The sequence below is a fragment of the Acanthopagrus latus genome, chromosome 23, assembly GCF_904848185.1.
Source record: "Acanthopagrus latus isolate v.2019 chromosome 23, fAcaLat1.1, whole genome shotgun sequence".
NCBI classification, from domain to species: domain Eukaryota; kingdom Metazoa; phylum Chordata; class Actinopteri; order Spariformes; family Sparidae; genus Acanthopagrus; species Acanthopagrus latus.
In genome coordinates, this window is record NC_051061.1 from 3,076,289 (window position 1) to 3,100,981 (window position 24,693).

The 24,693-nt window shown below is 41.6% G+C and overlaps 1 long non-coding RNA gene across 1 annotated transcript; it reads left to right on the forward strand.

Moving 5' to 3' along the window:
* Positions 1-17,765: 17,765 nt before the first annotated feature.
* Positions 17,766-19,135, forward strand: LOC119014495. Its single transcript, XR_005072985.1, has 3 exons — positions 17,766-18,360; positions 18,462-18,568; positions 18,926-19,135. It is a non-coding gene; the product is annotated as an uncharacterized LOC119014495 (long non-coding RNA).
* The last annotated feature ends 5,558 nt before the right edge of the window (positions 19,136-24,693 follow it).

Consider the following 24,693-nt stretch of genomic DNA (forward strand, 5'->3'; position numbering starts at 1 on the left):
TGCAGAGTTCCTAAAGACACCTCCATCACTGGTTCTGCCAAAATCTCCACATTGAGTCACAAGGAACCTGTAGCTGGCATCAACAAGGGCTAGCAGCACAATAGTGAAGGTCCCTTTGTAATTAAAAAAGAGACTTCCACTCCTGGGTGGAGCTGTGATAGCAATATGTTTCCCATCTAGTGCACCGATGCAATTAGGAAGCTGCCACCTCTCCCAGAAACCCCTGGCCACCACAGCCCAGGTTTCTTCAGTTGGCCGAGGGAGGAAGCGGTGCAGCATGTGTTTTTCAATAGCCTTGGTGCTGTTTGCACCCCCACTCTGTAGTCATAGGCCATTGAATGCATGGAGTCCCCTGATGCCATGTATCTGCAAAAGAAAGACCTATGTTTAGTTACATTTTATTTGCATAGAATATTTTTTTTTCTTTTCTTAACAGATCCAAAGCAATGCAAGAACAAGTGGAAATCTTTGCGTGACACTTTTAACAGACTCCGGAAAGTTGTTCCACTCATTGGGTCAGAGGGGGGTGGTAAGAAGGAATGGAGACACCTGAAATCCATGTGGTTTCTGCTGCCACATCTCAGGGAAAGATGGTAGGATTATTTGTACTGTATGCAGCGGTTGAAGAAGTATTCAGACCTTTACTTAAGTGAAAGTAGCAAGTGTGTGTTTTATTTTGTAAAAGTAACAGTGTGTTTTATTTTGTAATCAATTTCTGCAAAAAAAACTCGTAGCTAAAGCCACCAAATAAATGTAGTGGAGTAAAAAGCACTATATTGTCTCACAAAATATAGTGGAGTGGAGGTATAAAGTATTTTAAAAAAGAGTAAAGTACATCCAAATTGTACTCAATTACAGTACAGTGCAGTAGTAAGCTAATCTATGTGATGGGCACATTAGTGAGATAAGAAATCTAAATAACCATGGAGTTAAAACATATGAGCCCACAGTGACAGTGGGCCTAAACTACTCCACTAAAGTGCATTCATATTAATATAAATATTGTAGATCTATTCTTAGTATTTTACTGTAACATGTTGCACTTTAACATCTACATATTTGAAGCACCATGGATGTTTGTCTATTTTAAGCTCCAGAAGCAGCCTCGACCAGGGAGATGCAGTGAGGACAGAAGAGGAGGAAGGATCCACCCAGGAACCCCTCCACCAAAGACCTCAATGAGACTCCTATTCAACCTGATGACCCAGATGAAATGTTTTTGCTCAGTCTACTGCCAGTTCAAGCAAGTGACAACCAACAAGGGCCAGCTGAAAGCACAGCTGTTGACCACAATTCTAAATTGGGATAACAACCAGGTATTTCACCCTCCCCCCCAACCATAGCACCCCATCCCACCCCAGCACAGCCCTTACTATTTCAACAACCCAAACAACCCCACATATGAACACCCCCACTATTCTTGTTATTTATTACTGTTTCTTTATCTATTATTACATGTCTGATTGATCGTTTTAATTACACTGATTTACAGGAAGTATTTTGTATGGAATAAATAAAAAATAATACTTATTATCTGAAGCGTGTGTCTTTCCATTTACCTTGAAGTGATAGCCAATCTCTGCTTAGCCTCAATTGGCCCCCTGTAGTTATTCGTTTGCTTACAAAGGTCCTGAGCTACATAGGACAACACCTCTTCTAACTAGGCAGCGCTCATCCTGAAGTAGTTTTGGTATCTTTTGCTGTCAAGTGCCAATTCTTGCACAAGGTTATAGTAATCTCCCTGCTGTATTCGTCCCTGGTTGAGAGGATGGACCCACTGCCTTGTCCTGCCGGAGGTGCTCTGCTGGAGGAGCAGAAAAGCAGCCATTTTATTATTTCTTTTTAAACTCCTGATGTCTGTAAAAGGGTCCTGTTTGAAAACAACAAAGTCCAATTAGTCCTGTTTTCTTTGGGTGATGTTTAATGATTGAATGGTAGAGGGCGCTATGCCCCACATTCACAGACGGATTACCGCATGGGCAAAGTGGGCATGTGCCCAGGGCCCCTATTGGCTCTGCTGGTGCCCCTTGAATAAGGTGCGGCATTGATCCCAGCCAGGTCAAAGATGTTATAGGAGACCGCCGCCAGGCCATCTTTCCCCCTTTGACGGAGTACGCCATCGCATTTGATCCGGGACATCCTCGCTGTACTTTGTGTTGTTGTATTACATCACAGACTCTGGTTTTGCCTTCACCCCACTAAAGGTGCCCACAGGATGTAGACATTCTTCCTCGGCTTTCCCTGCTACACATCAGAGTCGCATCACTTCAGCACTTGAACAGCTCTGCTCGCTGTTCCACAGAGCAGGAAACTCCCGTTTTTGTTTGCCTATGGTGCCAACCGCAACTATAATAATCAACTCGCAAGTAAATTCACAAAGATGTACAGCTGGAGACGCTAACAAAGTTAGAGACAAGAGAGACAACGAATGAAATCCCACGAAACGATGTGAGGTCAATATGACCGCTTATGGCCGAAATAGGTAAAACAAATCACATTTTCTTTTCTTTTTGTGTAATTTATATTAAAACTATTCTCAATTAAAATACAGACACTTTTAGAAAATCTTTAATGTTTGCATTTTGTAATTTACATCACTATTACTATTGTGATAATGTTCAAAGTTATTATGATTGTTATTATTGTCTATGCCCTAATTACACACAGATATCTATCAGTCACAGTGTGGCCAACAGTTGAGACCCATTGGCCACACTGTAATGTTAATTCATGTCAGTTAACTGACGTGAATGATGCTCTCTAATAGCAACTAACTTGCTGTTGCCTTTATTATATGTCAAGAAACATCTAAATCACACAATATAAAACTAGTTTTCTGTTTAAAAAGTACAAACGTAGGAAGCAAGTACTCACCCATCTTTTAGCTGGGTAGTTAGGTCTCTCTCCAGTCAGGTGTCGAGCGGACATGATGTGTTTCCAGGGCAACAGATGCACATAGTCAATGCATTCAGTGTGGATAGAGAGCATCAGATGTGACGCGATTGTGGGACGCTCGCTCGCATCGCCTCCAGTTAGGACACGGTGTCACACACTAAACTGAACCGGGTTGTGCGAGACACTTGAGTCAGTATTGCTAATCACCATGGAAACTCAGTCCTAGCCCATTGTCTCTTAACCAATAACATAGTAAAAAACAAATCTGAGGTCACGCAGACTCATCCAATACTTCCACTGTTGACAATGAGACAGACATGTTAGTCGGCTGGTCCACCATTTTAGTCAAGAAAAAAATAGCTTAAAAACTGTTCAACAGATTGCACTGACATTCCCAATTTACATCCATTAAAGTTAGGGTCTGTAATGTTGTCTAGAAACACATTTTGTTATACTGGGTGAAATGGTCCTGCTGTCCTGAGAGTAGTCAATACGTTATGTATTCAGAAAAAGGAACGAAAATAATCAGACCTCTGTGGCAGCTGCAGGACTGAGAAACAGCTGACCAATCCATGCTATTCAGCCCGAATAGCACTGATTGGTCAGATGCACGGATTCAGCACACTCCTCTGCAGAAATACTGTGTTGCGTGAAAAGACGTTCATTTGGTTAAAATGACAGAGAAAATGCAGCCAGCGTTACTTGTAACAGCTCACCCCGCTAAAAAGGCAAGGAAAAGAAAGCCTGAGGCAGGGCGGCAGGATTTCACTGGCAGCGTAAACAACACCGTCAATGACAAATGTTGCTGGATCTGCACACATCCCTTCATGCTTAAGACAGTTCAGCTTACAATGTCTTGACTTGGTCTTGCATCCCTTTTTTCTTCTGCTACAGTGACATCGGCCATTCTCATGAAGTGAGCTCCTTCTGTGTCAACCTGTACAAATGATATGTATAAGTTTGAGGAAAAATGGCTACTGTAAGTAAAATGCCAGTTTAACGGTTTTATAAAGTCAGAGGTAACATTATTCATAACATCTAAAATGTACATCCAGTTTCCATGTTAGGAAAAATTTAACTCTTTTCCCCTTTTTTTTATTTTAAGGCTTTGAGAACTTGATTGTAAAACTCACTTGTGAAAGCACATGTTCTGAAGAGGGCTTCTGTTCATTTGCATCACGATGATGCTGGATGTTGACTGGTGGGGGGACTTAAGCTATGAACAATATGAGATTACAGGAAATTAAAACATAACCCCATTTGACTCTTAAAAGATTAAGACATGTTTTGACAGTGTCATACTATTTAGTGGGCATTACAAACACTGTTTCGTAAACATTGCCGTTATCCTAATGTTATGTGTGGCCAGGTCAGTGCCCTCTCTCTGATTACCAGTGTGTTGCAGGAGGAGGAGGGAGGCTGCTCTGGCCTCACAGTCTTTTTGCTGTTTTCTCCTCTGTTGTTGATTTGAGTTTGGGTTCAGTTCCCTGGCCTGTTAGAGCACCAGGGCTTTGTTGTTTTAATTTGGGTTTGAATTCCTGGTAGTCCAGTTTTCGTATCCCTTTGTTTTTCTCTTAATAGTTTAGTGGTTTTTGATTAGGCAGCTTTAGTCGGGAGGATTCCCCAGGTGCGACGGTCATGGCTGGTCTGGGGTCTCTTCTCTTTTTTTTCACTTTGGCCAGGAACTCCCGCCCTTTTCTTTTGTTGAATAAAAACATTTAAATCGACTGTGTTGAGTTAGCATCCTTTATATGTTACTGGCCTCTTGTTGTTCGAGTCTTTGTGTTTAATTCAGGGCCGTAACACCTTATTATTTAGTTTACACGTAACACCTGACAGATGTTTAAAGATAATCTGTGATGTCACAACTTCTGGAAATGGTTTGGTGATGCCTCTTTTACCTTTTCCATGCTCCTCAGACAGAATGTGTGACGGGTCAGATTTCGTGTCCTGATAAACACAAATGTTGACGACAAAAAGCATTCCAACTTTCAAAAGTCAAGTATTAGAAACACAATTCTGTCTTCAACAACTACAATTGAAGTAGAATCAAAATCAAAATAAATGCAGCAACATTTATGACAATAACTGAAGATGCTGTGTGCTGTTGAAATATTGTGGCGAAACTGTCTGTGCAGTCTCTCTGTACATCTGGGATGATGGCGAGGACAGAGATGAGTTAAGAGTCTTCAAAACCTGATAATCACAATTGCACATGACGTCAACATTTTATATGTTCAGTGAAACAAATAGCAAGTGTCACTCTAAACAAATGATCCTTGAGATAATCTTTACCTTCCTTCTTGATGTTTCTCAAAATCAAAAGGCTTTGTGATTGGTGAAACATATACACCTCTCCTCATCTGTTTCCTCTGTTTTCATTTTTATACCTCCACCCTGTGAGTCTGGGTTATAATGAACAGAGAGCAATAGGTATAGTTACTGTTAACAGTATATAATATTTTCAAGTCAATGTTTGTAGGAAATATATTTTTCCCATTTCTAAATTTAATTCTGTCTTAGTTGGCATAGACTAGTAGATGCTGTGTGACAAGATGAGTCAATACTGTGATGTATTGATACATTGCAATTTGATCAACCTGGAAGTGATTATTGCCTGTAATAGGATGTTATGTGTAATGAGAAAAAAAGAAAACTCAATGAAATAAATACTTAAACATCAGCCCTTATTTTACTCTTATTTTACTCTTTTACTCCTTATTTAGGTTATTATTTTGATGACGTTATAATACTTCAAACAAGGACAGAAAAGACAAATGTATTAACGTAAACTTTTCAAAAATATCAAACCTTGTTCTTTATTTTCAGAGAGTCTTGTTATTCTCTCAACATTGCATCATGCATGTCTTGGTATGAGTGAACAAAGTCGTCCAGTCATGTGAGCCTCTTGTGCTGAAAGCAAATATTTTTCATGTCCCACTGGCTCTTCTCCATGATCCCCTGAGTTGTGTTATCTCTAATGTAATAATAGCTTTGTAAGTCAGTTAGCAAGTTTGTTTGTTTGTTGTTGTTTGTTTGGTGAATTTTATGTGCCTATAACTGCACGGATAATCACTGTCTCTTAAAGCTGTGGTTTTTTCTAACTTTAGTTTTGTTTTTTTTTTGTAAATTTAACCTGTGTTGATTTCTAGGCCACTCTTTTGAACCTCTTTGACACCTTTTGTATAAAAGGGACCTCTTCTATGACATCCAAGGTTACCTGCCACAGGAGCAATATAAATGAATATGAAAAAAGTTAGGTAACTTAGCCAGTAGTAGGCCTGACAACAGGGCAGCCTGAGGCAGAAAGTACTTTGGAAACTTGGGGATGAAGTTTGGGCTCTCCATCTTTGTCCAATGCTGCCTGCTGGATTGGTGGTCAAATGGAGTTTATTTTAATTAAGAGACGCAATCACAATCATGTCATTTCTGTAATTTTTGGTGTGCTTTGTGCTACTAAACCAGATGCTATTTACAAGAATATATTTCTGTGGTCCATGCAGTTGTGTATTTCTTAATTTCATGGACTATAATGACAACAAATGAATATATGCTGACAACTCTAACAAAGGAATTAGCTTGCATCATTAAAAAGTCCATACAACATGTATTTAGTCATAAATAACAAAAGGAAATTCCTCCAAGTACACTGAAAAACACAAACATACACAATCAAAAAATGTAGGCACTCAACAAAGCATAACTAAAAATGTAATTCAAATATTCTCCAAAGGATTACCTGCCACAAAATCTTCCTGAGCAATGCTTGAGTCATCAATGACTGGCTGTGCAGCTGCTCTCAGAAGAGTCAGGAGGTTTTGCTCTACATTTTCACCACTACATGGACTTGGGAACAGCACAATAGCACTAACTACTACTTCATCAAAGTGTTTCAGTAGCCTGAGTTATCAGCCCGAAGACATGAATGGACAGAACATAGTGTTCTGCAGCTCTATGAGGAAGAATTATACAGAATTAGTTATTTGTATGCCACTATAAAGACATTACTCACTGTGTTTTGGTTTTTTTTGCAGAGGTCCTTTGAATTTTTCATGACATGGCTGAGGCACCTGTGTAGGATAGGAAGTGCAAGTGCATGATCCTTGCCTTGTCTTGTCACAATGTCATAGTAACGTGATAATAGTTCATTCAGACTTAGGCCACATAGGTTCTGAACAATTGACTGCATCAGAACCATGGAGCTATAACACATGTCCATGACAGTGGTTTCACACTGGCAGGGCTCCGGCACGGTTCTGGTTACCGAACGCAACTTTGAACCAGCCAGCGCATTCAGAGCGACTGTGCGAGGCGGAATGACGTCCTCCCACTTTGGTTCCAATTAAACTGGTCTGAAAGCGGGCTGGTTCGCCAGACAGCACCAAGGTTCTGAGACTCCAGAACCGAAGCAGTGCCAGAACCAGAACCGTGCCAGTGTAAAACCACAGTGAGTGGTCTTCTGCAAATTTTGGGCTCATGTACTTTGACAGAGTCTGTGATGAAGGAGCTGTGGTGTGGTCACAGGTAACATACGTGGCAACAGGGACAGGGGAGCATCCATTGACTGGATTTCTCACTACCAGTTCATAGATAGAAAAGGTGTGCTCTCCCCTTTTGCCTTTTTAACAATGCTACCCGTGGCATCTAGGTAGACAATGCCCTCCACTGACCTTTGCTGGAATAGCTGAATCATTTTCTTCGACCACAGCATAACACCTTTAGGCGGCAGGATGAGCTTCTGAATCAACTGGTCATCAGTGCCCCTCTTATCTTCGGACATCAGTTGCAGACTGATCATCTCATTGTCGTGCTGCCTTTGTTTTTATTTTTTCTTTTGCTCCACTATAATGTCTTCGATACTCCAGTAGCTGGCACTTCATCTCTGAAACCAGATTCTGTCAACATCTGTCTTGCTAAGAAGCCTCTTGATGCTTGACAGAATTTCTGTTGCACTTATTAGCTGCCATTAAATATAGACAGTGTTGGGCACGTTACATTTAAAAGGTAATTATAGTTACTAGTTACTTCTCCCAAAAAAGTAACTGAGTTAGTAACTGAATGACTCCACTATAAAAGTAAGTAGTTACTGGGAAAGTACTATTGCATTACTTTATTTCTCCCCCCTTTTGAGCTTGGCATTCATTTTAGCATACTCAGCATCTATGTATTTAGAAAATGTCTGTCTGCATGGCGGACCGGCACCTGCTCTCCTGTGTATTTTGCCAGTGAGTGCTCTGAAGGAGTGTGAGTCAACTGTTGATAACAGGAGCATGTTCTCAACAACATACCTGCCTATCATTGCATTCATTTCAGTCTGTGGCACATGTTTTGTGAAGCTGGAGCAGAAAAATCCAGCTGTAGCTGCTTGGACGGCTCAGTGTCCTTCTTTGTTAGCGGAGCTCACGTTAGCCACACCTGGCCTGCTATCATCATCAACAGTGTCGACAACTGTGTTTTTGGCCACTAGTTTTGTAGAAGCATGTGCCTCACTTCCCTCTGGGACATAATGTACACTTCACTTGTACGTTCTCGCCTTTTACCTCAAGGAGATTAAAGTAGTGTCTGACTCAAGTTGTGTGAGCTGTTGGTGTCAAGGGATAACGAAAAGCTGAAAAGGTGAATGTTGCCAGTTAAGCATGTCTAAAGATTACACTTGTCATAGCTGTAGTGTTTCTCTGAAAACCCTGAAAGTTTACGTACATCATTAAGGGCTATACAAACATGAGGCACATTACCAGTATGCATGTTGTATAGCAGGCTTCATGCATGCATTGTTGTGTGTGGTACGCTTGTATAAATATTTGGAAAATATTTTTTTTCTGTCTAAGTTACTGTTATTATACTATTATTAAAGTATACCATTGGTCTTTAAAGGAGTAGTTCCTATGCACTGAATTGACTGGTGGCAAAATGACTGTATGTACATTAGCTCAGGCTACAGTCATACACATATTTTATTGAGCCAGCAGCTTGTCAGACAGCAGCAAATATTTTAAAACACAACAGAGGACTCACAAGAGTCATCCTTTTGAGTGGAGTGTTGTGGGATAAATTTAGGGTCACTGCTGCTGCTCTGGTGTTGAACAATACGACCTTGTGATAACAAGAAATGCAAAAACTGTTTAATTTAATACATCTGTGCAAGAGCTCTCTTCACAGTATGGCCAGATAAAGATGTGAACTTCTGGGCTGGACTATTGTTCCATTGTTCTATTGATTGGTTGAACTTCTGGTTTGATGTCATTGGTGGTTGTAGCTTTTCTCAGTTTAATGTTACGGAATTCAGACTATTTATTATTTGCACGTTTTTGAATAAATGTAAGTTGGTAAGAGATTGTGAAGGGGAGCGTGGTCGGAGCACGCCTGCAGGGGAGAGAGAGGTGGAGAGCGCTCACGAGAGCAGAGCCAGGTGAGTGATTGACAGAGCTGGCACCCAATTACTAATCACTCACTCCCTTTAAATGCAGTAGCATGCTGGACCTCGGATGGAGGAGGCAGGAGAGACGCCCTGGAGAGCAGGACGGGAGAAAGGAGAAGCAGCACGAGGCGCATGAGATGCATTTGGCTCCCGAATCTGCAAGTTTATGTTTAAACTTTTTTAACCTCTACAAGTTTATGTAGATTTATAATGTTAATTTGATCAATGTGATTCATTTGCTGCCAAATTCTGTCTGACTATCTACTGTCTCTCTTTGGATGTGTCCATCCACAATGTTTGTATATCGATATTACTAACAATAGCACATACTACCATACGTCAAAAAATCCAAACTATTCCTTAGAGGGGTTATTATACAATATACTGGACTGAACTAAAGCTAAAGGTTAACCCCCATAAATCGGCCATCCCAAGCCTCTTTCTCACCAACACCCGGTCGCTAAACAGCAAAAAGTACAAGCCGGCCGCACCGTCTTCCAACCTGATCAATAACTCCAGTAAGAGCAGAGGAGGAGGACTTTGTATATACGTGAACAACAGCTGGTGTACAAACGCCATTGTCAAAGACACTCACTGCTTATAGACACAGAGTACATCATGCTACAGTGCAGACCTTTCTACTTGCCCAGGGAGTTGACATCGGTCGTTATCAGAGTCGGAATTTCATCATTTTAGGGACAAGTTATTGAATACATTTTGCAGGACCTCTTTTCGATGTTGCACTTTGTAGACGGTCCCTGCACACTCGTCTCACAGATGGCTGACCATAGAGACCAATGTTAATGTCCAGCCCGGAGGACCGCTCGATTTGATGAAAATCAAATCTTGTTGTCTATCTTAGGTGGTAAAGAGTCACCGTTCACGTTATTACAGTGTTTCACTTATGAGTTATTGATCCAGGAAGTTCGAATCTGTGAATATATTTCCAACTTTACATCACTAAATGCTACCACAGAAGTCAGTTACGTATTAGACCAAAACCAGCTTGTGCTTCTTCCATTTTGAGATGCTGCTGCTGTCCGAGAGGCTCAGGCTTTCACATGAGATCACTGATGCGATGATGAGACTCCAACTGCAACTCCTATGCTATGCAGACCACAGTCTCAACCCATGTCCTGAACACTGGCGTTCCACAAGGATCCATGCTGAGCCCCCTCCTTTACTCCAGCCTACAGGGAGGAGGTCCAGCACCTAACAGCAGCCTCAGACTCTCGGTCTTGTTTGGCACTTTTTTAATTGTTGTCAGATGTCTTATCAATAATACCAAAGGTGTTATGATGTATGATAATTTCCCTACGTCTCACATGACGTCTCACGTGTGGGTGCTGATGATACACATGATTTGTGAGCAGGCTTCCAGTCGTGCTGTGTTGGAGTCGAGTTGTTGTAAATGCAAAACTAAGACTAGCTCTGCTTATGGCGTTCGCTGTTTTCGTGCAGAGCAGGCTTCCAGTCGTGCTGTCTTGAGATCAATTTGTAGGGGAGGCTGTTACAAAAATGGTCTGACTGATGGACTTACTGACACTCCCTTTCCCACATCTTAGCTCCATCAGCTTGATCCTGATGTGAGTCGCTTTGTTGGCATCTCAAAAATGTATGCAACAATGTTCCAAAGTATATAAACAGAACAACACAGAATGTAACATCCTTTATTGCATGACCACTCAATCTTTCTGTGACAATGATTGAGGTGAGGGAGGGTCCTCACAACTTCACATTCCAGTCAGCTGTCAGGGCAGAAATCCTTCCCACCCACTGAGATAGATAGATAGATGTCATAATTCTAGATTTCCATTGATGTGCAGAGTACTTACAATCAGTTAATAAGTTGTTACCCGTTTTTCGATTTCTGATTTCAAAATGAAATATGGGATGCAAGTTGTTTTTTTTTTTTTGGCTTCAAGCGGAAATCAAATGGCCACAAAGTACATAGGCCACTCTGGTACAGTAGTTTACATTTCCCATTCTGTAATGCTGCTTGGTTCAGAGATATCACCGAAAACCATAATAATAAAATCAGAACCGCCCCATAGAGAGACACAAACGCCCATTCACTCCTTTTCTTCTTTTCATTCTTTGCTCTGCCACTTCAGATTTGAATTCCTCATCCAAAGAATGATCCATTTTGTCATTAAAGAGGGGACAGCCAGTGCTTTTAATGCCACATTGTAAGACAGTGTGCCCTGTAGTCTGGTTACGCCAATAGACGTGTCAAGGAAACTAAAAGGGTCTGAATCTGTCTACTGGCAAAGTTTTCTCTGCAGCGATGAAGGAAATGAGAATTTCTTTAATCATGTATCCTCCTAATAATCTCCTGGTCTGAGGCCGACAACTTGAGCATCCATAACCAGCACACTTCAAGGGGAATAGGCTTATACAGGGAGAAGTGGATAAGAAGTGAGTGAGAGAAAAAAAAAAGAGAGGGGGGGAGTAAAGAACAAAAAGGAGCCAAAGAGTGAGCAGGACAGAGAAAGAGACAGAGTGGGGGAAGGGTGTGGGTGGAGATGGGGATGAGACGAAGCTATTTAAAAAAAAAAAAAAAGGTTTCCCTGTAGTATAATTTGCTGATACAGACGATACAGTGATGAAGAGAGAGAGAGAGAGAGAGAGAGAAATTCCCAATGGGCAGACTATGAGTAAAAATAAGGGAGAAAAACTAATTAACTGATGAAGTCCCGTTGTGGGCTGCACGTGTGTGCGCACACACACTCACGTGCGCACACACACATACACACACACACACACACACACACACAAACCCACACTATACTGCAAACTGGAAACCTCCTGCCTCCTAGTGGTCATCATGTGTCTCCATTACACACAGTCATACACATTTAGAAAGTGTTAACAGGCTGGAATTATGATGAGCCAGTTGGTGTAAAGAAAAGGTTTTGTTGGTTAATTTGCAGGAATCAAATAAACACATAGACACACAAGGGTCAAGACCTATTCAACCACCCTGAAAGGACTTTTCTGGCTCTTTACAACAGCACCAGAAGGGCCCCTCAAGACATGAGGGTGTAGCTAAAGTGTCAAACACAGAAGCTAGGGTCACTAACCATGGACTGCAGTGATGAAGGTAGAGTATAAGCAGAAGAGACTTCTGCCGACAAAGTCAAACTAACCTCTGGTTTAGCACCCGGCCAACATGAATAGAGATATAATGATTTCATCTTGCTGCTCTTCTAGACTTTCCAATTATATTGGACCAAATGCCTCAAATCATGATAGTCAAACGAGTCATTTTGCATGGGCTGCGATGCTCATAAAAATATTCACTGTTTTACAGCTGCTTCTTTCAACATGTAAAAGCGGCTGTATTTCAAGCCTTGACAGTGAGAACACTCGTATAGTCCTGGTGGTTTGGGTCCCAGTGAGAATTCAAGTGTTGGCTGACATGTCATTCAAACCTCCCATCACTCCCTCAATCATTCCTCCATCCATCACAACGTGTCTCTCAAAAGAATCCTCCATCTCCCACCTTCAGTTCATCTTTCATTTCTATTAGTAATGAGTGTGTCATTGTCAGCCCCTCATGTGGAATCAGACTGTTCACTGAGCTCCTTTTAAACAAACAAAAACAACACTGCTATGCTGTGTATATGCTTGTGTGCTTGTTGCTTGTGGATAAAGTGCTCCCTGCTGATCTCTGCTAGTAGTGTTAGTGTGTCTCTGTATTAGTTTTGTTGCTGAGCAGTGCAAGGGTGTTGGAAGACACAGCGCACAGGTGAGTTTGTTTAGGCTATCAAGCCAAAAGCTCCAGTTGGCTAAAAATTTTCAGTTCAGCAATATCCCAACTCAGCTTACTTCATAATCAAACAGCACAAATGAGAGAGACCTTTTCTACCACAGCCCCCCTGAGGCCTGCCTGTATAATGGGTCATTTGAACAAAAGGTTTCCCATTTGAAGTTTTTCATACTCTTAATACCGTGCCAGATTAACTGGCTGAGAGTCTTTTCTTCTGCACACATCCCTTGTTTCTATTTTTGTACACTGGGTAGCAGGCTCTTAAAGTAGCAGCTCACTGCTATTTTCTGCCCACCAGCAACTCTCAAAGTTCTGCTGTTCACATCCCTCTCTGCAATCAGCTCATGCTCTGTAACTCCTGTTAGAGATAAAGTTACTATTTACAATATCAGAGCTCTGGTTGGTAATTCTGTTCAGAAGCAATTTTGTTTCATTTGTATGAGATGTCTTGACATCCAGACAGCAATCAAAATATAAAATTCTTTTTGGGAAAAAAAAAAAAAAAATGTCATGGTCTCTGGCAGCGACGGGGCTCTAATAACTTCATCCAATCAATATTAGTACAGACAGCCTTCCTGTCAATCAATCTGTCCTTACCTGCCCTACACTGTGCTGACTCCGCCCATCACTCACTGTGCATGATCGGTGTTTCGGATTAACAAGGGACTATGTTAACTGGCGACCACCAGCCGAACGCGTCTGTGGTCTCCGTAGCTATCAGATGTTGAAAGCAGGAAGAGAAGACGTAGCTGACTTCTGATATGCCTCTTTGTTTCGGTTTTCTCTGTGCAAAACATACCTGATGCATGTTTGGGCTCCTGTTTGAGTAAAAGTGTCTGACCCTCAGTCGATGTATTGTTGCTGGTGCATGTAGCAGGTTGTTACAGAAGACGCTGTAAACAGGAAAAGGGGGAGTTGCTCTTCCTGTCAATGTTGATCTCTAGTAAACCTTTATTAAATACACCTACCTACTTTGCTCCCTGTTTGAGTAAACAAGCATCACATAGAAGAACGATGGAAACCTTTTAAACAAAAAAAAAAAGAAAGAATTACGGGATTTGGACTCACATTCATTGAGGGAAAAAAATAACAGCGCGGTAATCGATTGATCATGCTAATCAGATCACACAGGTGATTAATGGTATAGCCTATTCCACTCCTTACAGCATACACACAGCCACCTCATGGATGCAGAAGGTGACCAGTGATGGTTTTATAATACAAATAAACATAACCATTATGAAATGCACTTACTCGTCTTTGCTGTCTGTTTGAGTAAACATTCTTCACATAGAGGAACTACGGAACCCTTTCAAACGAAGAATGAAGAAAAGGAAAAAAGTACATGACTCAAACTTATACTCACTGAGGGAATAAAAACTGCAATTAATTCACTGGACCAACTGAACCACAATGTGCTTGGGCAGTATAGCCTATTTCACTCTTCAAAGCATACACACATCCACCTTTTGGACACAGAGGTGGCCAGATCAACTTGTGACCGCAGTGTCTATGCACCATGTCTGTACTGTGATGGTTTTATAACACAAATAAGCAGCCATTTAAAACATTTTCCCCAAAAAAGTAATCAATTTATGTTAGTGCCCATAAGATAATGTTATAGGCCACTTTAAATGTGTCGGAAATCACAACAGTGTCAGACAACAGTGAACCAAGTGCTGCCCAAAGGATGCAACAACTGGACAATGCCAAAATCAAAGAAAATAGCCCCAGTTATCTTCCATGATTCAAGCCTTTTTTTGTCTTCAGTATAGAAGATTACTACCAAGAAAGCCCATACACCTCCTGAGTCGACTTGCTCAAAATGATTCATGAAAAAAATACTGTTTAAAAATGGAAGAGAATTAACGGAAGATGCACATTGTTATATTGGCAGGTAATCATACACTGGGGCGGCTGTAGCTCAGTAGGTAGAGCTGGTGGACTGGTGATCAGAAGGTCACAAGTTTGAATCCCGGCTACATGTCGAAGTATCCTTGAGCCCAAAAGTTGCAGATGCCGTCAGTAAGGGTCCTGCGATGAGCTGGCAACTCATCCAGGGTGTACCCTGGCCTATGCCCATTGTGTGAACTGGCTTTGGCCCCAGTAAGCCCCGCAACAAACAGCAACATCTCGCGACCCTCACGGATAAGCGGAAAGAAAACGAAACAAATCATACACTTATGAGATAAAATGGTTTTCGTTGACCAATATGGTCTCTAAACAAGTTGGCTCATAGGCATCCATCCAGTGGCGTAAGTATCAGCGGTGCACTGGGGCCCAGACGCCATCATGAAGGAAGAAAAAAAAATAGCTGGGGGCGGGTCCGTAAGGTAACGCTGAGTGACGCCGAGTGGCCTTGATACCTGTCAGTCATGATGAGTCGTGACTCGTCACCTGCAGCTGGGCACTGTGGACTGAACCGATGCCGTATTATCATACCGTAACATACCACATAATAGCCAAGGCGTTTTTATTTGTTTCAATCACTTAACAGACCAGGTGTTTATTTGGGACAGGCATTTAATTCCTTCCGGGATGAAAATTTCACAAACTTCGCCAGCCTCTCGGTGAATTCTCTGGCGTCCTTCTGCAGTTGAAGTTGTTGTGGTGGAGGAAAAGATTTAGTCAACCAACAAACTCCTCATCTCTGCTGTCACTCACGGAGGCGTACATTTGTTTCTCTATCACTCTGATCATTTTGCAGGACACCCTCTCGTGGCGTGCCTGTTTGCTGATCACCCATCTCAAGCTCCTCGCTAGACTTCTTCCTCCCCCCACCAGGCAGCCTGGCCCTGTCGCTGTCCTCCTAAGACAGACGCTGAGGCTCCTTTTTATTTTATTGCCAATCTCTCACATTCTTGACTGCAGAGAAACAAAAGAAACGTCTAACAGAGAAACATCTAGGCGCAGCAAATAAATAAATAAATAAATAAATAAACAAACGGTTGTCCATCGGCCCATTATTGATTGGCCCACCGGGAAAAATCTCGGTACTCCCGATGGCCAGTCCACCCTGCAACAGCAGTTCTCTCAAGTGGCTGTGCATGTGTCTAAGTGTGTCTGTGTGTGTGTGTGTGTGCGCGTGCCTGCAGTGTGCACGAGCGTGCGCTTTTGTCCAGGGGCCTCAAATATCTCTGCAGATCAGGATCAGACTGACGTGAGATTTTCAACATGGCTTCTGTGTGGTTTAAGGGTGTGCAACATCGGATTCGTTTGGACTACAATGATAACGTTAATAAATTGTTTCATAAATGCTTCACGAATTCCGCCAGCATTGTCAACAATAGCCACCATAGTCAAGTGCGCACTAGAGCCAATCACTGCAAAGCCCATTCCCACGACACACTTAAAGAAACAGGCGGATTTATACCTGCAGTGGCACGAGCTGGACCAGGATTTTGCCGGCAGTTCGGCATCTAAACTGACTGTTGTGGATTAATGAGACTAAACAAGTCTGGACCAAGTCTGTTCAGGTCTAAGGAGATCCGGATACGTGAGGACAACAAACTGGAATCGGAATCTGAGGATGTTCATGTGTAGCTAGCTGCTAGCCCAACCCCACGGCCCACCTCCTGAGTCGACGGATGCACCGGCGCGTCCAAAACCGGACTTTACGAAAAATAATGTCTGCCATGCTTTTTCGCGAATATTGCCATCATGTTTGCTTTGTGTCTGGTGCAGGAAGAAACGGCAAAAAGGGGCTTTTGTTACTACAGAGACAGTGATAGTGATAGCGAGTTTTGAGAGTTGGGAGATTTGTGACATAATGCGTGTTTGGAGTATGGTTATTGTGTCATGCAGTGTTTGGTGTAGTGTGTTTAGTGTGTAGTGGAGTTGTTTTTTTGTTTTGTGAATCAAACACTGAGGAGACGACTGAATGTTGAGCAGGCAGGAAAGAGCTGAGCCAGAAGGCATTGCCTGCATTTTAATGTAAATAGTTACATACATAACTTTGTCAATTTCAAAAACTCACGCACGAATTTAGCAAACAATTTATATTTGCATTATAAGTAATACAAATGGTTCATTAAACATATTTGTGGTTTCACAGTAAAAAATCTAACTTTTTCCTACTCAGATTTTATGTTTTTTGTGATTTTAGGTCCATTTTGTTAATACAGTATGTCAAAATGAAAAAATAACTGTACAGTTACACATGTGAGGTTGTGCTGAAAATAATGTGCTGAAAATAAGACACAGCCTCATTTGGCCATCCATGAAAAAAAGCTACTTAACCTCCCAGTTTTAATGTTTGGTAGGGAGGCCAGTTATCCATCAGAGGTACCACAAGAGGATGAGGTAAGTGTGTTATTAGTTTTGTTTCATATTTAAGAAGTCAAGGGATTGTGGTAATAATAACTTGGACGAATGGCTTGGAACATAACACCACTTGGCATTTTTATACTTTAATGACAACAGAGAAAGTAGAGGAGCTGGTCCAGAGGAAGGAAGTTTGCCAGAGCCTTGGAAACCAGCCTGACACATTTAAATGTGTCAGAGAGCATATTCTAAAGGGCCAACAACGAATCTCCAAAACAGAAACTTTACACCAAGGCCAGGATGACACTTTCAAGGTTGGAGATGTTGTCCTGAAAATTAATATCCGTGAACAACAGAGGGAAAGGGGGTAAAATGGCCGCGGACATGCTGGGGCCCTTTACTATGACAGGGATTTGCTTTACATTTCAAGCTCTCAAGCATATATGGAGGTGAAAGGGATCCTGCTTTTTCCAGCAGATTTTGTAAGCCTAGCACCTGGGAGGGAATTGGTGTGTGAGGTGAGTTTGTGAGTTGTTTCAGATTGTTCCTCCGTGATATGCAATTTAATTATTTAAATATTATTCGTACAGATAATAAATGGTTACCTGCAACTGGTATCAAAAATCATTCCTGCAAAGACTAGGGTTATTGGCTCTTACGAAATGATCTCAATCTGGAACGGAACATAAAGGAGGATGAGATTGGTGAAAATAATGGTTATTTTCCAAGGTGTTCACTACAATTACACATCTTAAATCTTTAATTATCACTTGCAGCTTGACGTATTGGAGTGGGATATACTGATTGGAGCCGTCTGCAAGGAACATCGTTGGACAATGGTCGTGAGTGCTTTTTGATGAGTGCCATTTATGCAACTATATACACAAAAGTCAAATCTAGTGCATTGAGGTATCCTATATGTAAAAGGCCATGGATCCAAAGATCATTCCATCATTGTGGACCCATTTTGAGCCACTCCAACTCAAATAAAACAGTGCAGGGATTCAACAGGGTCAGTAAATCAGGATTAATTATCCATTTAATTTAAGCATGTTACATGGTTTCTGATGTGCAAGTAACAAATATAACAGTTTTCTTCCCTTTTTGCTTTAGGACCTTCATGCGGAAGAAAAACCTTAATATTTCTAGGTGGACATCAAACACGTGTCCAGCATCCGCGCCAGCAGAATTCCACGTCATGTGGAGTGATCATTTGCAAAGTAAGATTATGTACCCTAGGAAGCTTTTTAAATGTGTGAACTGAGTCGCACTGACAATAGTTTTTCCAGTGGACGAGGTGGGAACAGACCACTGAAGAAAGGAATTGGCCTTTGCGCTAATGGACCACTCTGCTGAGCCTCAATCTATTTATCAGCATAGCTGAAATCTGGTTACACTTGAACCAGTGTGAAACTGAAATATCTGTTAATAGATGACATAGCAGATTTGTGCCACTGCTGCAGGAAGAGTGACAAGGGAGAAAGGGATGCCTGTGTATAACTGGGTAGGAAGACTAACGTTCTTTACATAAAGTGTGGATGTAATTTCTCTGAAAATCTCATTTACATATCTTTCAGATTGAATGCGACACGTCACCTCCGGCTCCACATGATTTGTGTGGGGAAACCCAGCCTGAAGCAGGAGTTCATTTGTTCTGCCTGCAAGTGACACCAATTTCTGCCAACTGTCTGTCATGTCTCCTGTTTGTGTTGTCCTTGTATCTGGTTTTTGGTTTTGGGTTTTGATTCCATGTCCTTTTTTTTCTATGTCTTGTTGTGTTATGTGTTTTGTTTTTCCTTGTCTTGTGTCTCATGTTCTGATTTTTCCATGCCCTCTTGTGTCCTTTAAGTTCTCCTGTGTTCTCCCCTCTGGCTCCCTCTGTCTGTTGTCTTGTTCCCTCCTGGTCTGTTCCTCTGTGCTCCTCCCCCTCATTATCACACCTGGCTTCCTTCCTCCTCTCTTTCCTCACCTGTTCCTCATCATGTCATTAGTGTCTGTGTATTTAGTCTCTGTGTTCCCCTCACTCTTTGCCTGGTCATTGTTTTCTGTATGCTCCTGCTCCATGCTCCTGTTCTGTTTGGTAGGTTTTGGATTTATTTTGCATTTTTTCCATGTTTGAGTTGAACTTTGATTTTTTTTTTTGTACTTTGTCTTGCCCTTTAAGTTGTTACTTTACCTGGCTGATTCGGTTGTTACTTTGCTTTTTGTCCTGTTTTGTCTGCCTTGGTTTTTTGCATTTCGGCTTTTGCTTTATTAAAGCTCGTTTTTTGTTCCTCTTTATCTTTGCCTCCTGTGTGTAACTGCGTTTGGGTCCACCTTCCCCTTCCATAGTTTTCCCCTTTAAACCCCCACCTGACAGAATGACCGGGCCTTATAAAATGGACCCAGCAGTAAATGGCCTGGAGATAATCCGGTGGTACCAGGACTTTGTAACTAATCCTGCTAGCAGGGCTCGTCAGATAGCCGCAAGTAAACTTTTTTCTTTCAAGCTCATGACTCAGCCCATGCCTCAGCTCCAACCTCAGCCCATGCCACAGCTCCAGCCTCAGCCCATGCCACAGCCGAAGTGTCTCCTTTCTGGGGAACCCGGCTTGCCTACAAAGTGCCCCCACCGAGAAAGCGACAAGCCCGTCCACGTCCTGGCTCCCTGAAGTCAGGCTCAGGGGCCTCAGCCCATGCCTCAGCTCCAGCCACAGCCGCACTCCCAGCCCAGGCCGCAGCCGCAGTCGAGCTTCCAGCCCAGGCCTCAGTCTCAACCCCGTCGACACCTGCCCGTGGTCTTCAGTCGGTGGTCCACATGGCGCCTGTGCCTGCACCTCGGTCAGTGGTCTGGCCGAGGCCTGTTTCTTCTCCTCAGTCCGAGGTTCAGCCGAGGCTCACGCCACGTCTAGTTTCTGCACCTCGGTCAGAGAACTGGCCTGACACTGTCCCTCTTTGCTCCACTACATAGGCTGGCCGGCTAGTACACGGCAAATTATTTGTGTTGTTTTAAGAGTTAATTTCTTATTTTGAGTGTTCAACTTTACACTATAATTTCATATCAAGCAAACCTTATCTTTTTCGTCTCAAATAGGCAGGAAATTCTAAAATGAGGTAAATAACTGTTAAAATAAGAGATTACATCTCTCCCCAAAATCTCATCAAAATAAATCTTGTTTTAAGATTCAGTAACAAACTTGCTTGATTCAAAAGTCACACAAAAAGCATCTGACTTCGAGTAGATGATGACCAATGTTTGTTCACAAAACTGGCACAGGAAACACAAAACAGGAAACAGGCAAACTGGGTCACCCAATACATGATACACCCACACATAGTTATTGTTCCTCCATATTAATGTCTGTGGGCAATAATTGTCACAAAGAATATATTATATTGGCACAAAGGTATTGTCTTTAAAACTAACTGGAAAACAGGAAATGCAGTCAATTAGTTCTTTTGCAAATTCTGTAGCCTGGGCAACATTGGGAACTGCCACCTCATATGCCAGCAACTCTGGACTCAGATTCAGTGTTTCCTAACGCTGGTACTCAAAAGCAACTAAAGATCAGGATCAGACTGACCAGAGAGTTTGAGGAGCTCCGGAGATGCGTGGACAACGAAGTCAAATCAGAATCTGTGGATGTTCATGTGTAGCTAGCTGCTAGCTGCTAGCCCACCCACACGACCCACCTCCCGAGTCGTCGGACGCAACGGCAGGTCCAAAACCGACGGGCAACGACGGTCGGTGTAGAGACAGCGATATTGAGAGTTGAGAGATTTGTGACATTTAGCATGTTTGGAGTGTGTTATGTAGTGCTTGGTGTAGTGTGTTTAGTGTGGAGTGGAGTCAGTTTTTTGTTTAATGAGTCAAAACAATGAGGAGATGCTGAATGTGGAGCAGGCAGTGCAGCTCCATTGTGTTAATACAGTATGTCAAAATAAAAAAAATAAATAACTGTACAGTTACACATGTGAGGTTGTGCTGAAAATAATGACACCAAGTAAACAGTGTTTATGGTGAAATACAATGGCAAAATCAAAAACAGTCAAAAACAGCCAATTATACCCTGGAATGTCGGATTTCACAGCAAACCTAAATATCACTGACGTCTCACCTTCAAACACAGCCTCATTTGGCCATCCATGAAAAAGCTACTTAACATCACACTTTTCTATAGCTATACATATTTCCTGTAAGCACTGCACTAGATATTACAAATGTATGGGTTTTGAGTGGTGATGGAAGAAGACCACGATAAAGATTTTGGTAAGGCTGTTTTGTTAGCTGTGCCTTACAATGGTTTTGTGTATTCCAGAAGTTTATTACAGTGTCACTTAATGCTTAAATTACTCAGTTATTTTCTTAAATTACTCACAGGGGTCCCAGCAGATCTTGAGTCTAAGTTTTATCCCATCAAGGCCTGTAATTCAGGTCATGATACGTTCATTGAAAAATGCTGATATATAACTGAGAGGGCTGAGAATTAGGTTTTTCTCTTTTGTGGAATGCGAAAAAATTATATTCAAATGTCTCTGTTGTAAAGATTGTAAGAATGCATAGCAACTCTGACTCACTGCTGATGATGTTGAGTGTTAAATAAATGTCGGCTTTAGGTTTTAAGGTTTAGTTTTAAGATGAAGTAAGCCTTGTTTCAAGATAAACCTGCTTTGATTAAGACAGAGCTTAGACATTCTTCACTAATACTATAGTACTTTTCTCTAAATGTAATATTTTTCTTAACTAATTTTAATTTGCTAAAAGTAAGAGACTTTGTTTGTAATTGCTTATATTTAGTATATTTCACTTATTTCGATGCTGTAAAAAGTTACTTTTTAAGTAATCTCATTTTAAAACCAGCATTTTATGCTTATATTTAATTTATTTCACTTAATTTAGGGTTGTAAAAAGTTAAATTCTAAGTAATCTCATCTTAAAACCAGCATGTTTGGCTTTTTTTAAGCCTTCCAAATACCTCTGTAGACATTCTTATTTCTAGATTTAACAATCTTAATTTAAGAAATCTTGTCAAGTGAAATCATCTTGCTTCATGGACAGATAATTTCACTTGTTCTGAGTACCTTTTCCCTCAGATTTAGTGTTTTTATCATGTTTTTAGACCCCCCTATCTTGCAGTGTACCATCATCGCTGAGAGAAAACTACGGTCATTCAGTGATATCACGACTGTTGTGGCACCTCAGTTGTGGAACAAGCTCCACCAACGTCAAATTACAAATGTACATATCTTAGCTGCTTTGGAAAACGGTGTCTTTTTTGAAAATAAATCACAAAAACCTAAAGGAAGGTTCAATGGAAATTCATTTTTCTTTTTGCCTGCATGTATTACAAGCTCATGGCACAACATTGGCTCTTTGATTTGTATCATGAAGTTTGGTAAAGATTATCCAAAAAATGGCCACTACAGATGGATTGTCATACCCTTGGGCCACCATGGATCATTTCCCTCATTTCCTTTTTACTCTCTATTTATCTGTGCTTTTGTTACTTACAGTCTTTGTATATTCTGAATATTCTGAAATTGTAATAATCTTATGCTGTCAGTGAGCCAGTTTTTGGTCTTATTTTGGGGTCAGTGGGGGTTGTTTAAACTTAACTACTTCCAGATTGCGTCAAGAATTTGTGACAACAGAATGAGTTTTAAATGAACTGCTTTCAAACTGCTTATTTGTGTTATGAACAGTGTTGCCACAGTTACCTTGAAAAAGTAATCTGATTACTGATTAACTTAGTTACCTTACTAATTACTTGTTTGTAAAAGTAAGTTAGATTACAAGTTACTTTATTAGTTACATTCAGCAGGTGCCCCACCCGACTCAACACTGAGTGTGGCCTTCAGATTTCTCTCCATCTCTGCATACTCCTTCTCCAGGTAGTAGTGATGGGAGCGGCAGTTCTTTATTATACTGTACTGAATCTCTAGAATCCGTTCATTAAAATAATTTGTTCAAAAGATTCGTTCACCGAATCGTTCAGTGCTCTCCAACTCCCTGAACTGATAAGCAGCCAAACGATCCGTCATTCAGTTCATGATTCAGCCCTGAGGTTCACGTTCACTTACTGAGGAACGGTGCATTCACGGACTATAGTACACAATCACTCTCGGGAGACGCAGCGCTGCTTTGAGTGGTGTACATGCACTAAAATTATTACACAGTGAAAGTGTCCTCTGTGCACAGTAAAATCACTTAACATGATGCTACGCGGATGTTAGCAACACAGTGCTAATTTTAGTAGTACGGTTACTGAGCGTGAATCAACTCCTCTGCCCTGAGTGAGTGACACAGCACCACTTTCAGCGCAGTACATGAATAAGAGTCACGTCCTCAGCTACGCAAATCATGAGTGAGTGACAGCGTGAACGTGATCCACGTCCTCAGTAGTTTGTTCAATTAAGGAACTGAGCAACGCGAATCACATTTGCGAACGTAAGTGATGGCGCGAATGTGATTCGCGTCCTCAGCAGGTCGTTCCATGAGCAAACTGCTCACTCATGATTTGTGTCGCTGAGAATTATGTTCGCGACTTTTACTGTGCAGTAAAATCACTTAACGTGATGCTACACAGATGTTAGCAACACAGCACTAATTCTAGCGGTACGGTTACTGAACATGAATCAACTCCTCTGCCCTGAGTGAGTGAGTGAGTGACACAGCGCCACTTTCAGCGCAGTACGTGAACGACACGTTCGTGACCAACACAACACTACCAGGTAAGAAGAAAAACGTGTTCTGTGAAGCAGCACAGCATTGATAGTAGCAGGGAGATTGTTTACTATGGCACGAAACCAGAGCAAGTCAACTGTGTTTAAAAGTAGCATTTCCTCTACAACAGTGGTCCCGAACCTTTTTTGCCCCACTGATCCTTTTCATGTATGACATAATTTGACGGACCGGAAGGGTGGAGGGTGCGCGTGTGATTACACGGAAATAAAATTATACAACAAAGTGCACAAACACCGTAAGTGTGTTCCTTTCTCCAGTCTACTCCGTAACTTACTAAGGTAACATAGTTTTAAGGCTACCTTCATTTGCAGTCTCCAGCAGTTGTTCACTCACCGAAATATTTACTTTTATGAGGGAAAATGACAAAAATAATAGTAATGCACAGTGACTTGAATGAGTAACTTTAATCTGATTAGAGGTCTGAAAATATTAACGCATTATATTACTCATTACTGAAGGAAGTGGTCAGATTATGCCAGTAACACAATACTAAGTAACGCATTACTGGCATCACTGGTTATGAAACCATCACAGTACACCTCTGCGTCCAAAAGGTGGCTGTGTGTATACTTCGAAGAGTGAAATAGGCTATACCATCCAAGCTCATTGTGGTTCCGTTGG